At 42.7% G+C, this 16,970-nt stretch overlaps 1 protein-coding gene across 1 annotated transcript in view; it reads right to left on the bottom strand.

Annotated features, from left to right (window-relative positions):
• Positions 1-15,678, bottom strand: part of LOC104569624 (poly(rC)-binding protein 3) — a 138,072-nt gene extending 122,394 nt beyond the window's left edge. Inside the window, exon 1 of the mRNA XM_088526061.1 lies at positions 15,670-15,678. The gene's annotated coding sequence lies outside the window, so the exon portion shown is untranslated. The remainder of the gene's footprint in view (positions 1-15,669) is intronic.
• Between the last annotated feature and the right edge of the window lie 1,292 nt (positions 15,679-16,970).

Raw genomic sequence — 16,970 nt, forward strand, 5'->3', positions numbered from 1 at the left:
AAAAACACCCCAAAGATCTCCATTTTTTCCAGACCGTTTCAATACACAGCACAGTAAAGGAGATTACTAGAAGTTCTTCTGGAAGTGGAAATTATTCCCTGACCAGTAAAATAGAAAAGAATATCAACCCTGGCAAGTTAAATTTAATAAGACAGGCCAAAAAAAGATTCTGAAGAGCAATTTGCTGAAGGCATAAAATGAGTAATAAAATGTTTTTAAGTGCATCAGAAACAGGAAGCCTGCCAGCAAGTCTTGGGGCTGGCAAGTAATTGGAGTATAAAAAAGCAGAGCAGAAATAAGACTCTGCAGCAGCAAAGTCAAAAGAATTCTTTACACATGTGCTCACTGCGGAGTTGCTTATGGAGGGACCCCTACCAAAGCCCTTCTCTATAGGGAACAACCCAGTCACAACTGGTTAAGCAACAGGAAACACATACGGGAGGTGAGGAGAGGTTTCCAGGGAATCTGGGCAAGGAGATTCACTGTTCAGCGCTGTTCCAAGTGCTCTGGACAAGGCTGAGTAGCGAGAGAGCAGTTAATCACACTAAATTATTCAGAGTAGTAAAACGGAGAGCTGACAGAAACATTGCAGAAAGATCTCAATTCTGATTCAGTGTGATTCGTGATAAAAGTGCTGATGAAATGCAATGCTGAGAAATAGAAAGCCATGGATTTGGGGAGAAAAAAGAAAAGAAAGCAAAGCATCCTATCTATACATACACAGTAATGATCTTCAAATCAGCTATCACCACTCCAAAATACAGCTACCACAACCAGAGAGACTGTGTAGAGTTCTGTGAGAATGTCAGCCAAGAGCAAATCCAATACGATGAATTATTAGGAATTAATGGAAGAGAACAGTCCCAATATTGCCAAGGGAATTCTCTTTCTCTCTGCCCCCAAAGGGCTTAGCTGAAGCAGAAAACCTTTAGCTGAGGACAGTGGGGTAATTGAAGGGATGGGAAAGGACAGTATCTATGTGATGGACAGTAAGCAGGCTGGGATAACTCTCTCTGGAAAAGATGGGTGAGAAAAAAGCGAAAAAAATCTGTAACATCAAGTGCCTTACTGAGAAGGGTAAGCCTGCAAAAGACTCTTCACTCCTACTACTAATACAAGAAATATTTTCACTGCAAGTGAAATATTTGGGGTATCACATTTAAAACAGCAAAGAAAAAGGAATATGCTTTTCTACTGAATAAATGATTAAGTTGTGGATAAAGTGTTAAAAGTCTGAATAAATTTAAAAAAAAACAGTGAAAAAAATTCACAGGAAAAAAAAAAGTCCACATTTATTAGAAACAAGGGTGTAATTTCTAGCTAAGTCCCTAAACTTCAGACTAGGAAGAGCTGGTAAAAGCTACAGAGGAGTTTCAGACCCGAATGGGGAGTAAAATTCTATCTTGTGAAAACTCCTTCTGCTCACAGTTCCACAGGACACTAGTGTCATACATTTTTAGGTTGGTTTTGCTATAAAGTTGGTGGAAGATTTTGAAAGAGGAATCCTTGCCATATTCTGGGATGTAGAATCCATCTACTTTTAGAATATTTTCTTCCCTTTATTTCTGCATCCTTTACGGCATATTTGATTTATACTCTAAGTCAAGAAATACCCATGAAGTTTGAGAAACCTAGTTAAGAAAGCAGTTCATATTTTAATCAGAAGAAATAAACAGGACAAAGATCATTAAAATATATTAAAGTTCAATCAACTTTGTCCAGGATAGTAAGTCACCCAAACGGATCTATTTTTACCTTTTATTCGCATAGAAAGTCTGACGAATTCTTCATGTGAGGGGATTAAACATGCTTAATCCCCTGCGTTGGTTCTTCTTAATAAACAAACACAATCCATCCTGGCAGCCTGGCATACATCATCACTCCCACAGTATTTCTCAGCAGCAATGACTTGCTCTTCCGTAACAATAAAGATCTACATTTTTACTGTTCTCTTCCTTCAAAACACAAAGTGCCTCAGGAATATTATTTAAATCCTTAGAACAGCCACTTAAGTAAGTAAAAGCAAATTCTGTCAGAATTATTAGGTTGGGAGGGATGTTCAGAGCTCATCTGGTCCCATCCCTCTCAAAGTAAGATTGACTAAAGTTCAAAACTAGCTCAGGCTCCTTATGGATTTGAACATTTTTTACTATCTCCAAGGATATCTCCACAGACTCTCCAAGTTTCTGTACCAGAATTTGACCACACTCACAGTAGGAGAGCTTTTCTGATATCTAACTGGTGTTTCCCATATTGCAGCTTTTGCTTGTTGCCTTTCAGCCTATTACAGTGCACTGCCAAGAAGAGTCTGCCTCCATCTTCTCTGTACCTTGTTGGTAGACAGCCAAAAAATGTTACTAGATTTCTGTCACCATCTCCTTGCTTGTCCCAGGTCCCAGCTGCCTGCCCATCCTGGTGGCCTTCTGTGGGAGATACTCCATTATATTCCTTCTTGTTTCATACCAGGAGCCCAAAATAGGCCTCAGTCCTCCAGGCTGGTCTCACAAGTAACAAGCAGAAGGGGAGAATCCTCTCCCTCAGCCTGCTGGCTAGACTCTTGCTCATACAGGCCGGGATGCCGTTGCCCTTGTTTGCTGCAAGGGCTCATCGTTAACTCATGTTCAAGTTCCTGTTCTCCAGGTGCCACAGCTTGCTTTCTGCAAAGCTGCTTTGTTCTCAGCTGTGTCTAGCTGCCCTGCTCTCCCACATTGGTGCCATCCATGAGCTTGCTGAGTGTGCATTTCATCTCATGGTCTAGGTTGTTGATGAAGACATTAATTAGTATTGGCCCCAGTATTGACTCTCAAAAGGCTCTACTTGTGATCATCTATCAGTGGGACTTTATGCTGCTGATCAAAAGTCTTGGAACCCAAAATACAGCCAGTGGTCCACTCACCTTGTAGTCTGTTTTGCAAGCCCATGTCCCACTGATTTGGCTTCAAGAATGGTGTGGATACTATGTTACAGGCCTTGGGGCAGTCACAGTAAAATCTTCCTTCATCCACCACACCAGTTATCTCCTCGGAGCAAGCTTTGAGGTTGGTCAGGCACAATTTGCCCTTGGTGAATCCATGATGGCTGATCCCAGTTGCTTTCTAGGCCTCCACCTGCCCAGACACAGTTTCCATAATAATCTTCCTGGGGAGTGAAGGAAGGCTTACTGGCAGATAGCTCCCCAGATCTTGCCCTTCCTGAAGATGGGTGGGATGCTTGCCTTCTCCCAGTTGACAGTAACCTCTCCTGATCCCCAGGACCAAAAGGCTCTCTTTAAAGAAGACAGAGTGGCATTGCAATGACCTCAGCCAGCTCCCTCCACATCCTGGGACGTGCCCCCACTTGTCCCATGCCCTTGGGTATGTCCAACTTGCTTATGTGGTCACTGTCTTGATTTTCCTCTAATACAGAAAATAATCCCACAGACTCTGTCATAAGGTACCTAAAATACCTCAAAATAGACCTTGCCATTATAGACCAGTAAATGAGTGGAGTACCTCAGCCTTTTCTGTGTCCTTTGTCACTAAGTTCACTGTCATTCAGCAGCTGTTTCCTTGGCCTTCTTTTTGTTGCCAATATACCTGAAGAAGCTCTTATTGCCCCTCACGTCCCTCCCAGTTTCAAGGCCCCCTGAAGTCTGGCTTCCCTAGTATCACCCAAGCAGGCCAGGAGGACCACGGCCTGCGCTGCTCCTCAGTGGCCCTCCTGGCCCTCCTCCTGCTCTGCCCTTCCCTTCGGCCCCAGAGCCCAGTCCGGAGCGCCCTGGTGTCCCGCTGCCCTTCTGCTGCAACTGGACCCTGTCTCCTTCAGGGCAATCTCCCACGGGAAGTAGTTGTACCCACTGCTTACCTTTGCTTACTCATAAAGCTCAGAAAACTTCCTATTTTTGCTTCAAGATTTTGTTAATTGCAGACTAAAGATCTGAAAAGAAAGGAAGTTTTTTATGTTTTTCAGGCAAGCGAGAATTAAAATTATACTTTTTTTCTTCAAAGTCAGTTCAGAAGCATCCAAGCCTTTACAAGGAGACACGGCCAATTAATTGCGTTCACTGACTTAATGATTAAAAACTGTAAATAGGGAAAATTGTTCATAATTTTGAGTTTTTATTTGTAAATATTGTTCCATGGCTACTCTGAAAAAAAAAAGACTGGAAAATAAACGCAAGAGGGATTACCAGCCCCTTTTCAAATCAGCCTCTCACCAGCTACATTTCAACACCTGATTCCCTTGCAGCAGACCTAGTCTCACCTCCTTTGTAACTCACAGTGGTGCCAAGTTCCAAATTTTGATAGTTGTGGTTTTTAGCCCCCAAAACCATGAGACCAGTTACAGCTTCTTTCATTTTATTCACCAAAGAGTGTCCTACCTGTAATGCTAAGAGAAGCTGAATGAACATTTGACAGGAAAAAAAAATGTAAATGATGAAACTCCAAATTAAAAAGCTATCGGAATTAAATTCCTGTACGATTGTGAAAGTCTGGACAAATTCCAGAAATTGACAGCATTTTGCTTTCTCTTTGACATGTATAGTATGCTCAAAAATCCTCCCCTAAAATGGCATGTAATTAACTTAGGATATGAAGGCTAAAACGGTGAAAAGCACAACAAAGATAATTTGTCATCATGATTTTCATTTTAAAAAATAGTATTAGAGGAATTAATCTTAGCAGTGTTCTGCCCTGATTACTGCCTGTCAGAGAGTATTTGGGGACCCAACAGGGTATTTGAATGGGCACTATTTGCAGAATCTCATCTTACATCTGCCATACAAAGATAAGTGGTTTATCTACATTGACTGCAATTCATCATCTCTATTGTACTATCACAAAAACTGAAGACTTTGCCCCGATTTTCTTCTAACATTACCACTTTTCAGTAAATATTACACTGATACTAGCTTTTTTTTTGACAACATTGTACAGGGGACAGGGAGAAAGGTCAATGCTCATTCACAATCACCGTGGCTATTAATTTGTTATATTTGTTTTTCTGACCTCGTAGATTTTCTCTGAATAGTGTTATAATATACATACACACAGACGTTAGTGGCTACAGAAATGAGAGAACCAGCTGACTTCAGACTCTCTTTTTCTCGATCACCTATACAGCACTGGGGTTGCATTCTTAACCAGGCTTCACGTTTTCAAATGCACATTTTTTTCAAGTGCTGCCCTTGTACAACAGCCCACTTTGGACTCTACAACACATTTTAAAGTAATGACAAAATACTAATCCACTAAGATACTAAAGTGGCACTTGAGAATTGGCAGTGTTACTTTAAATTATGTTAGCCTACTGATGCCTTTCTTAGTATTCTGTGTTTCCACACGTAGATGATGATTAAAGTTATTTGAACTAATCTGTACCTGAACTTTCCTTCATGTTACCTCTGTTGTATGAGGAGCAAAGGATACAACACACAGAGCTCAGAGTATGGAAGCCTGTAGTGCAATATATTAGCAATATTTTGGTGTCTATAACATTTTTTTTCCTCCAAGTTATCTAAAAGTTATGTTTATAAACAAATCTTAGCTTAAGTCTAGGACTGCTTTTGTGAACCAGCATTACCAGATCGATATAGACTGCCTTACTGAGATGCCTTTGGTCACTCTGTGGCCATAGCGTGGCAGGAGCTCAAAACCAGGTCTGCACACCAGAACATATTTGAGCAGATGTTGTATCCCATGCGAATGGTAGGGGAGACTGGATGGAGAAGTCCCATTCCCCTCTATAGCTATGGGAGTTATGGAACATTACCAAGAAACAACAAGTTGCAATATTGCACAGCATCTTATAAAATCATATCAGCTGGACACAGAGATAATTGGATGCTGCCTATTGATTTGCTTACCAGCAGGAATTTATGATTTATTCTCTGCCCAAATTTGGTTGAATAACATCCATGCTGCCCACAACTGCCTGTAAGACAAAGGCAAAGCCCCTGGTATGAATTAAAATTAATAAGGGAATCGATATCAGCCTAACTCCTTGCATTAAGATGTGGATAATACCACCACACTAAGCTTTCAATTCTCCCTCTTTCAGAGGGGGGAAAGAAAGCGTGGGGGGTCCTGATAGCTTAAGCATCATTTTAAACAAGAAGGCAGCATTCTTTTGCACTGTGTTGTGCTGGTTTGCTGATTTTCGATCAATTCACAGCTTCCCCAGGAGTTCTCCCCTTTTCCAAGGGGTTCAAACCTGCTTTTCTTGCATCATCTGCTGCAGCCCGTTAGGAGATGACACCTACCTGCATTTGGCTATGATAGAAGGCTTTAGAGCACCAAGGCCAAGAGGATGCTGCCTCACTGAGACTGCTAGGGCTGTAAAACTAGCTATCCTGGGTCAAAATTTGTGAAGAATCTTCTTCCTTCCCCTCCTTCCCTAGTGCTGGATTTGCCTTTCAAATTGTGAAAGCCACTGATCAGAGCTCGTTCTGATGGGCAAAACCTGGGGCTTCCAAACACACTGATAACAGAGGCAGGTCAGTTTTTCATTTCTGCCACAACAGAGCCATAGACTGAAATCTGAAATAAAAAAGTGGAATATATAAAGACAGAGCATGAGATTGCTTTGGTTTTGTTTTGCTTAGATGTAAAACCCTTTAAATAGGCAAATATGTCAGGAACCTCTTATTTGACTAGAATTATTGCAATTGCATCCCCTCTGCATGGAAATACACTGAGTAGCAAAGGCTGTTTATTTCAATTCACTTTTTTTTTTCTCAAATCAATAGGTATTACTCCCAGATATTGATTATAATCCATATCTTTAAAAATATCAGCAATTACTGCTAATAGACTGAGTAGTTGCTTATAATGGAAAATGTGCACTTAAGGAGAGGGGGATAACTAAAAATTATACACATTCTGTAATACGGAAAATCTATTACTACACACAGAACAACAAGCTACTTTGCGTGTTCCCAGTCACCCAGTTGAGAGGGCCTCGACAGTTCGTGACTGATTAACTGGCACACACAGCTGAGCGCTTGACGCACTAAAGAGCCACTATCAATACTGCTGGATTTGCTGTGTCTCGCAGAAATGAACTAGTCTGAGAGAGATGGTGGGATAATGTTTACTTACATTTGCATACTACCATTTATTTATGACCTAGAAGCCACAATCCCATGGATGCTAATTTCCCTGCCCTGTGCTTTCTGCCTAGTTGGCTCTAAAACTTCAGGTGACACCCGACACAGGAGGTTACACGGAAATCAGGCCACCCGAGTAGGACCACCTCCCATTCCCTCAGCCTGTGCTGCAAGGATACTGCAGCAGTCAAGCATGCCCAGAAGGATCCAGTGCATGAAAAACAGTGAGGACTTTCTCCAGATTCTTCTCCCTCTCTACAACAGGTCCTCACTGGTTCTCCACATAAAGGAACACCATGGATACAGGGACATAACTGTTGAGATTACCTCAATCTGTTTTCCTGCCAGTCCTCTTTCTACATGGATCACACCACAATCAAAATGGTACTTTCCATTAGCCTCAGGGGAGACTGGTCATGTCCACCACCATAAAATGTGGCTTTGATACAGCTGGATACAACTCTGCCCTTAGTACCTCCATACCGAGAGTCTTCCCAGTTATCTGTGACCATCTCATTTGTGTAACAGGGAGACTTTGCTGCCTCTATGGAAACCTGGGGGCAGATTGAGTAATCTTCTTGCAGTAATCAGCGCAATTTTCAGGAATAAGGGTGCATGGACTATAGGCACTGGGACATGTCTTTCTTACAGTGATGAGGATAGAAAAGTGATAGAGTAATGGTCTCCCCTTTCACATCAGGAATGTAAGGAACCTACAAATTTGTGCAGGTTACACTGATAACACTGACAGCACAAAGTATTTATTTTCTTTACTGAAGAATCAATACATGTCAAAAATTATAATATGAATAACCTTTCCCAACACAGTCTGTAATGAAATCGTGCTTTAGACATAAAACTAAAGCAAGCCATGTTTTACCAATGTTGAAGTGTTACTAAAAAACAGGGTTCACTGGAATTAGCCACTATCACATTATCCACTATCACCAAAATGACTGAAATATCACTGAAATTTTGTTCTTCTGACTTCTAAATACTTTTTTTTTCAGTCTTTCTCTTTACTTCATTTTTATTTTATTTAATTATTACCACGTGTGCCACATTCTCTGGACAGAGCTCTCTGTTCCAAAATCCTTCCTGTTTAGCTTACAGCACCTATCCAAAAAATACTTATATGCTTTTCTTAATGGGAAACATTAGATTTGTTTTGTTTTTTTAAACACGTACCAATGCTTTTGGACTACCACAGGAAATACAGACATTACTCAAATAATTATGAGAAGCGCAAACAAATAATGAAGATAATATATTTACACTACTTACTATACATACATGTGTATATGTATATACATATACAACACATGTAAATGACATGTATACTATATGTATACTCTCTCTATACATGATAGTATATGATTTTGATTTTTGAAGGAGTTCGGCACCCAGAATAAGGGCAGAGATCAGGAGCAGGCAGCGAGATGCCTCTGGGATCCTATACACCTTCACTGCAGAAACTTGACTTTAACATTACAAAACCAAGTCCTACATCATGACACTTTTGGAAGAGGCTGTCCAAACATTAGCTATGACCTCCTTCAAAAAACCTAGTCAGGTCAGAAGTGGGGCTTGCTGAGTGCAAAGCTATTTCTGAGAAGTAGAGTCACTACGAGCTAGGAGGTTTTAAAAACTGCATCATATAGTGGGAGCCAAGCAACCAGACCTAGCTTGGTCAGCTACCAGTTAGGCTTATAGCTGCTCTTACCTCGGGCTGGCAACTATTGTGGCCATTATATCACAGGATGACTACAGCCAGTGTGACTGAAATCCCATAAAACTCAATCTCTTTCCACACTTTAGACTTGCCTGAAGTGAAGAAAGTCAGTAAATGCAGAAGTGGACCAGGTACTCTGGAAATTTCTTGGGGAAGGGGGATCCAAGTAGGTTTCCCTCATGTATTTTCTCTATGTGCAAGAATAAGCATTAACAAAGAACAGCTGTACAAAAACATCCAAACTTTTAAAAAGAAAGGTCTCATTTCTGCACCAAACTGCTCTCTGGCTGTAATTTTAATTGTTTTGTGTCCAGGTGACCTGTCCCATGGTAATGATGCCATTTTGGTACTGACACAGACTAAATGTCAATTTCTCCTGCAGGACTGTTGGCAATATGAAGCAGAGAGCCCTTCAAAAAGCCTCTCGGCATTGACCGCATTCAGTATCTTCATACTGCCACCCACAGAGGAAGAGTTAATTTGAAATAGCACTTGTATTGCGAGCGCTGGCATCCAAATAAACAACGTTACCCCCACGGGAACTGAGGTATTCCTCCATGAGCATTAGCAGTAGAGAACACGTTACCTTCATTCACACCTCACCCGTGAGCACCATGTAAGTAAGGAGAAGGTGAAGCACTGCTTTGTGCAGCAAACAGATCTCCCGAGCTGCTACAATCACTGGGAGATAGAAGAGGAAAAAGGGAGGGATTTTTGAAGCTTCATTAGGGTGGACTACCCTACACTACACCCTAATGTAGTATCTCAGCCTTTGCACTGGACCCCTGGGAACCTTCCTGCTTATTTCATGTCCCTCATACTCTGTACTGATGAAATCCACCAAAATCTCTGTGACTTTCCTAGTTGACATCAACTTTCCTGGTTGATGTGCATGTGTGTTTTGTAAGCTGAGGCATTTGTGGGCATGGCAGGGCAAACACCAGCATCATCTCCTGCCACAGTCTGTCTTAGCAGCTTTGCTGGAACTCTGTGCTCCAGTAATGCTTGCTAAATACCTCAGTTCAAAATATATTTAAGTAAACATTACAGAAGGGTATGGAAATTGTCCTTAGGTTTGTATGTCTGATATGGAGCCCTACAACATTAATCCAGGGTATGTTTTTCAGTAGTATGTCTTGACATTTCATAGGCCTTTTGAGCACCTTCCATAAGAAAAGTAACAGTCACATACAGAAAAAATAGTGTTTTTTCCAAAGCTATCATGGTTGTGTAGGAAAGAAAAACACAAAATTCAGATGCAGAGTAACTGCTTGGCCCGTTTCCTGGCCTAAATCACAACTCTCCTCTCATATATATTATTCTGAATGCAGAAGACAGTTGAGGGTCAGAAATGATGATCATAAAATCAAATACTGAAATGACTATTCAATTCCTATGCTCAGACAGAAATTGTGATCGTGGTTATTACTGGCCTTTCATGCTTCAGCAAATGTCTTTAAAATATCTCCTGTGACTTTACTGACGTGCTTTTGAAGCACTTTCTTAAATCAGAATCCCTCCCACTCTCAGTATACTATAGATGTCCCTTCAGAATTCCTGGATTTTATATTAACAAGTTTTCCGTCTGAATGTTTCATTCTCTCCTGTGGCTGAGGCTTAGAAATGTTGCTCTAAATGCAAGGGCACAAGGTTCCATATGTATTTTCTCTCAGTGATTTTATTCAAATTCTCTTAATTTGGGAGAAATGTAAACAGTGTAATAAAGTGTAAACAGTGTAATAAATCCTTATAAGTAAGTCCTGACCTGAGAAATGTCATTTCTTCCCCTACTTTTTTTTTGTTAATTCTACTAATAATGGTTATGGTCATCTACCTGTAGATAATTTAAAGGTAATTTTGTTGACAATATACTTTGCAGAAGAAAATTGATCTTCCTGTTTCCTTGCTACGATGGCATTGCGATCCGTTCACTCCAAGTGCACTGTAAGGCTGACAACTCAGATAATGCAGCAACAAATATCTGACTCCAGAGGACGAAAAAGTAAGGAATCAACCCTGTTTAACATCTCGGGTCCTCTTGAGGTGTCCAGATTGTATTCTCTTCCACGTATACTCAGCTTTAACCTGGAGCATTCATCAAGGATGAATGCAAATCAGCTAACTGAAATCTCCAAGTTCCTTAGGCCTTTCCATAGGTGGGATTATGGAGGTTATCTCCTGACAGGTTCAACTCAGAGCTGCTGAGATCCACGCAGCACTTGCTGGTTCTGACTGGGTGACTCAGTGGCTGGGCTCTACTCCAGAGCAAAATTTGTCTCCTGGAACAAAGGTGTGACACATCCTCACCCATCTCTGTTTACTTAAATAAACTAACAAATCAATCAACATGAAACAAAACAGATAAAAAATCCCCAGACCCTAGCAAAGGTCAGCTTCTAGTCTTTAGGAGGGGGAAAAAGGTGAATGCCTATTTAAATCTCAGTCAAACATGGGAAATTTGTACATGAGGCTATATATTACTGCATGCCTAGAACCACAGCTGTATGCAAGCCTGCTAGAGCCAGTCATGCTACAGCCACTCTGCTGTCTCCTCAGGAATAGCCAACATGCACCCTGCAAACAGCATCGCACTGCTTTGGTGACATTACTTCTCCTTGGTGCTCCTTGCCACGAAAACACTTTCTAAACTGCTTGAGGCAAAACCTGCCACTTGATTTTAAGTGGTTCAAACTGGTCCCCTGCGTTGGCTTGGCCAATTTTTCAGGCTGGGAGCTAGGGAGCAATCCTGCCGACCCCTCCACTAGTGCAGCCGCAGGGGCAGCACTTCAGCTGCCAGGGGGTGACGAGGGGAGGAAGCAGGAATCCCTCCGACTAGCACAGCTGGATGCAGAAGTTGGCATCCTCTGCAGCTGTAAAACTTCTATCTAAAGGTGGTTACATGTGGAAAAGACCAACACAAATACAACAGGATGGGGAAAGTCTCTGTAAATAGTTCCAAAATCGTTACAGCATATTCCATCTGGTAGCTTGATATAAACTAGACTTAAAAAAAAAAAAAAGAAAAAGCTTGCCAGCTAGTAAATCAGCAAACCCTTTTAATCACTGAAAGTAAAAACATTTCATATCTGTGGCAGTCTGAACTGCAGGAGTTTCACCCCTCACTCAAAACTAGAAACTAGCACTTACTATTTAACATTACTATTAACTGGAACATATTAAATCACGATCCATAACAAAACATATCACATAAATATTAATATCATAAGCCTTCATTTAATAGGCTTTTAAAACTGCAATGAAATAAAAATAGTATTTGTGTATTTATAATGTATTTATAGTTTAGCACCCTTAAAGAGCTTTATGATCACATTCACAATAAGTTAGGAATTCTTAGGCTGGAAACAATTCCTGGGAATCCAGTGTGATGAATCTGTTGCCTTGGGAAAGAGCGGTGGGATGGCATCAAGAATGTGTATATCCCTTCCATGTTGTCAGACAGACAATGCAGCTTTCAGCGTAATCCCAGAATCACAGAATCATGACGGCTGGAAAAGGCCTTCAAGATCACCGAGTCCAGCCATAAATCCCACCCTGCCTTCCAAACTGTGTCCCTAAGCGCCTCATCCACACGTTTTCCTGAACACTGTCAGGGATGGGGACTCTACATCTTCCCTGGGCAGCCTGCTCCAAAGCTTCATCTCTCTTTCTGCGTCAAAATGTCAAGTGCCATAACAGAAACACTACGAAAAGTGAAAAAACGGCTGAAAATGCACAAAGTCTACTATGCCATGGGCTCAGATCCAACCATCAGCACAGCTGTGGCACTACCTCACCAATACACAACACCAACTTCAAACAGCAGCTGCCAGAACACACATTTAACGAAGACGGCGGAGCAGAGAGCTGGAGAACACGAGCTAGAAAACTCCTCAGAATTACTCCAACAAGGCATCTTCCTTTGGTGCAAATACACACCCGCTTTGCCTGCAAAAAGCCATATTAACTTAACATGGAATTAAAGGCAGTTTTCACCTAAAAATTTCAAATTTGCCGCTGAGGGTGGCTGGCGCTCTCCCAGGGCTATGCTGGAGCTCCTGACAGCGGGTCAGACTGGGAACTCCTGGATTTCTCTGGGCTGCACTTCGACTGGGATTTATCCTCCTAGAACGCGCGGTGCCACTTCTGGGGCGACACTTCTGGGGCATACCGGGACGTCGCCGTCAGGAGGGCACTGAAGAAGCCGGAGCCCAAGGGTAGGTTCCCCCACAGGGAGTCAGGAGGATATTTCCCGGAGGGCCAGTCTCACCCTCGCAGACTGGGCCCTCTCTAGGGATCCAGGGCGCAGGATTCGGCCAGCCCACCCAAGCCGGCAGCCCCTGCCCGTGTGCACGGACGTGGCTTCCCGTGGGGCGCGCGGACGAGGTGGTGAGCGCGGCTCGGGTTCCCCAAACGGGGCCGCGTATCGACACCCACGGCAGACCCCGTGGGCCCCGCGCGCTTGAACACCGCACAGCGTGCAAGACGGGATAACGAGCCTCCTCTTCAAGCCCAGCGCTCTTACCTGATATGTCTTTAAAATAAAGAACAACATTCTGAAGCCAAGAAGCAGCTTTTCACATATACAAAGAAAGAAAATGACATGCAAGCTAATTCAAAACAGGGAATTTTATGTGCCTTACAGCAGAAGAAAATGTGACAAAATTGATAAATTGTAATCAAAGTTGCACTTACTATTTTCCAGAGAAAAAAAAAGTAAAAAAAAAAAAAAAAAAAAAGCTGAGGGGTTGTATCTAATTCTTTAACTAGAGCTGTAGGACTGTATCTCTGTGTCTCAATTCTAATCAGAGAAACATTAAATCCTGCAAGGGCTAAAAACTAGATGAAGTTGCTGTTATATAGTACTAATCTATCTTTACTTAAAAAAAAAAAAAAGATTGGCAGAACGGGATAAATAGTCTGAAATACTGGCTTTTATCAACCGGTGGACTGTACTGAGGAATACAACAGCGCCAAGCAGCTGCAGACAGTTGCTATATTCATTTTATAGATTAATAAAACATCTGGACAATGATTTTAACAACACAGGCAGTAAAAGAAGCAATAGCAAACACTAAGATCTATTAGAAACACTGCAAAACTCTTTTTAGCTTTTATTTTATCAGCCCTAGCAATTTAACAAACAAGTTCTGCTGATTGCCCAGAATTTAGTGGCAAACGCAGCTCTGGAGGGTCTCTCTCATCATCCTCCTGGACCCCGGCTTCCCCCGCGGATGGAGCGGCTGCCGCGAGGCTTCAGTACGGAGCAGGTTACTCACGGCCCTCTCACGCGGACTCGCCCGCGAGTTTTCCCCCTCCAGGAGCCATGGCTGGGGCGCGACGCCCGGCGCTGTCCCCTCGCAGCGGCGGCGCCCGCCGCATCGCTCCGAGCGCGACGGGAACGCCGGCCCGGAGAGCCGCGCTGGGAAAACCTTCCTGCTGATTGGCTGCGCGTCCCAAACTGCCTGGCAAAGCTGTGAAATATGCGGCGCAGGGAAGGGGTATTCGGTGGCATTCATTCAATTTACCTGCACTACACTCCAGGGAGCCACGCTATTAAACAACAGCTCCGGTGGGTCAATAAAGTTAACTTAATTAAATTGCTTTCCCTCCCACTCTTCCAACTAGCAAGATTTAGGGCACAGGGACACAGCACTGCTTGTAAATAAGAGGATGATTTAGCTAATCATTTGATGAAGAAAGACATATTTTTGTCAATAATTCTATACGTGAGGCAGAGAGCTAGTTTAAATTAAAACAATCATGTAGGATAAGGGAAGAAACGATACCTACTAATGAGTAGCCAGTAATATTTTTCAAGCACTGTCAATTAAACCCACTACTTAAAAGCTGCATCTTAGAGATTGCACTTTTTGCTCCATAAAACTGAAATTACAATTGCTTAAGTGCAGTGTTATAAGGCATACTATCATTATTGCAAGCATAATGAATACACGTTCTTAATTTGCTGGGGACTGCGTAGAGTCCCTTTCTGGTCATTTAGGTGTGTGCACTCTCCCACACTGCCTCACATGAGTCACCTTCCAGACATCTCCATTCCGTTCTGTTCTACGGCAGCACACAGGAAACATCACCAGTAACTAAGGCTAACACGCACTGCAGCTGAGACAATGTTTACAGATTCTTTACAACCTTATATCTTCAACATCGCAGTTTGAAACCGGCTGCTTGCCTGTCTGACGCTGGATATTTCAAAAAGCCACAGGTAAACTGGTGAAGCTGTTTCCCAAAATGAGATTTAGGCATTCATGGCTAAATTATCATTTTCCTGTTCACCTGGAATACGGATCTGCTTTCTGGCAGGGGTTGTCCTGATGTTACGCCCTGTGCTCTGCCTCTCAGGCGCCTCCAGATTTGCCCCAAATCTCACTTTGCGCATGCCAAGCAGAACCCCTGAGATTTCATTTATTTATTTATATTCAAATGCCTTAGAGGTCTTGCCTGCATGCATATGGGGCTTTTGGGCTCAAGTCTCTTTACAGTTTTTCTACTATTAGCAAGATCTTGCAGCCAGACTGAGTTTGTAGAAGGCAAGCAAAGAAGGATGTTGTAAAGACATGTAAGCATGGTTTAATTTAGGAAGTATGAAAATACTAACTTTTCAGTAGAAAAGCATCTCTATTGCCCACAGCCAACTCTTGCACTACAGGCGGGTTCTCAGCACACCCACCTGCCTGGGTTCCAAGCCTCTCCTTTCCCCCCTCCAGCTCAAACTTTCCTCTGTTTTTTGCTTTCCTACCATTTGTCCTGCTCAGGATCTACGTATCTTGTGAAGGAAGCTCTCTGGTCCCAAACCACTGAATCCATCGACTTGCCGTGTGCTGGGATCAAGCCCTTTTTCTGCTTTTCCTACTAGTTATCTTGTCTTATACCAATTCACAGGCCAAGCTGGAGGGGCAACAGCCTTCCCGCACATCGCAAGTCCACAGAGCAAAGCACAGGGCCAGAATTACCCAGATAGGTTTGAATCTCACTCTGCAAGAAGATCCAGTGCATCCCATAAGACAAGATGGTGATTAAACGGATTTTTGGCTCTGATTATGTGTATCAAAATTCAGTCTGAACAAACAGTCATTTGACTGCACCATATACCAGGATATGTAACTTCATCGATGTCAAAGTCCAGTGCCCACAGTAAGAAACACATATACAAATAGACACATTAAATGATGAGCCTGAAAAACTAAATAAAGCCGAAAACCGTATCTCTAGAGGCAACTACCTGTCAGCCAGAGACCGAATGCATTTAGATGATGCCGGAGTGCAGTGGCAAGGCTGGCCGGGATGCCAGGCAGCACACGGTGCGGTGATCAGCCCGGAGGGAGCTGCTCAGCACTATTACTGTTCAGCAAATAGGAGGAAATGTACAGAGACCAGCGAGGGAAAAGAAAAAAAAAAGGTAAAAAATGCAAAACAAAAATTAAGGAAGTTAATAACAATTTTCTTAGAGTAATTGAATGCCTTGGTTCTTTCCTAATGAACCTTCTGGTTCGTTGCCCATCATACCTTGCCAAAGGGTGCAACGGCAAAGAATGTGTTTGTATATGTAAGTGTGGTTATTTTTTAACTAGTTAAGAATTGAATTTCATCCTTATTACTGATACCCCAACACAACAGCATTAATGTTGATCTGAGCGATGGAAGACAGCGCTTAGCCCAATCTGCTGCTAAACGGGACTACATCTGCCGCGTCTCACCTGCGAGCGAGTCGCACTCGGGAAGTGACCCTGCTCCTTAAAAGGACGCCCATGGTGCATCCCTGGGCTCCCGGGAATCTGCAGCCATCGGCTCGAGCCGCCCAGCGGGGCTGCAGAGGAGAGAGGCTGCGAGGATGAGGCTGGCGGTGCCCGCTCGGCGCTCGAGCACCCTCAGCAAAGGCTCTCCCCCTGCTTGGAGGTGCCTCAAAGCTGCCTCTCTCGCTCATCTGTCCCCTCCACCGTTCTCCTTCATTGCTATGGACAAACACATCTCTGCCAATATCAATGAAAAATCTATTTATTCAGCTATGCCCTATTCTGAGCAGCTCTTATGTTGTGGAGAAAGAAGATTGCGATCAACACCATTCGTCTGCATAACTGCACTTGTTACTGCACAATGCTTGGGTCAGAGACTAACAGCTTTTATTTATAATCC

This window comes from Tinamus guttatus, unplaced genomic scaffold (genome assembly GCF_059628265.1).
Source record: "Tinamus guttatus ecotype Peru unplaced genomic scaffold, ASM5962826v1 Tinamus_guttatus_pri_ptg000025l, whole genome shotgun sequence".
Taxonomy (NCBI): domain Eukaryota; kingdom Metazoa; phylum Chordata; class Aves; order Tinamiformes; family Tinamidae; genus Tinamus; species Tinamus guttatus.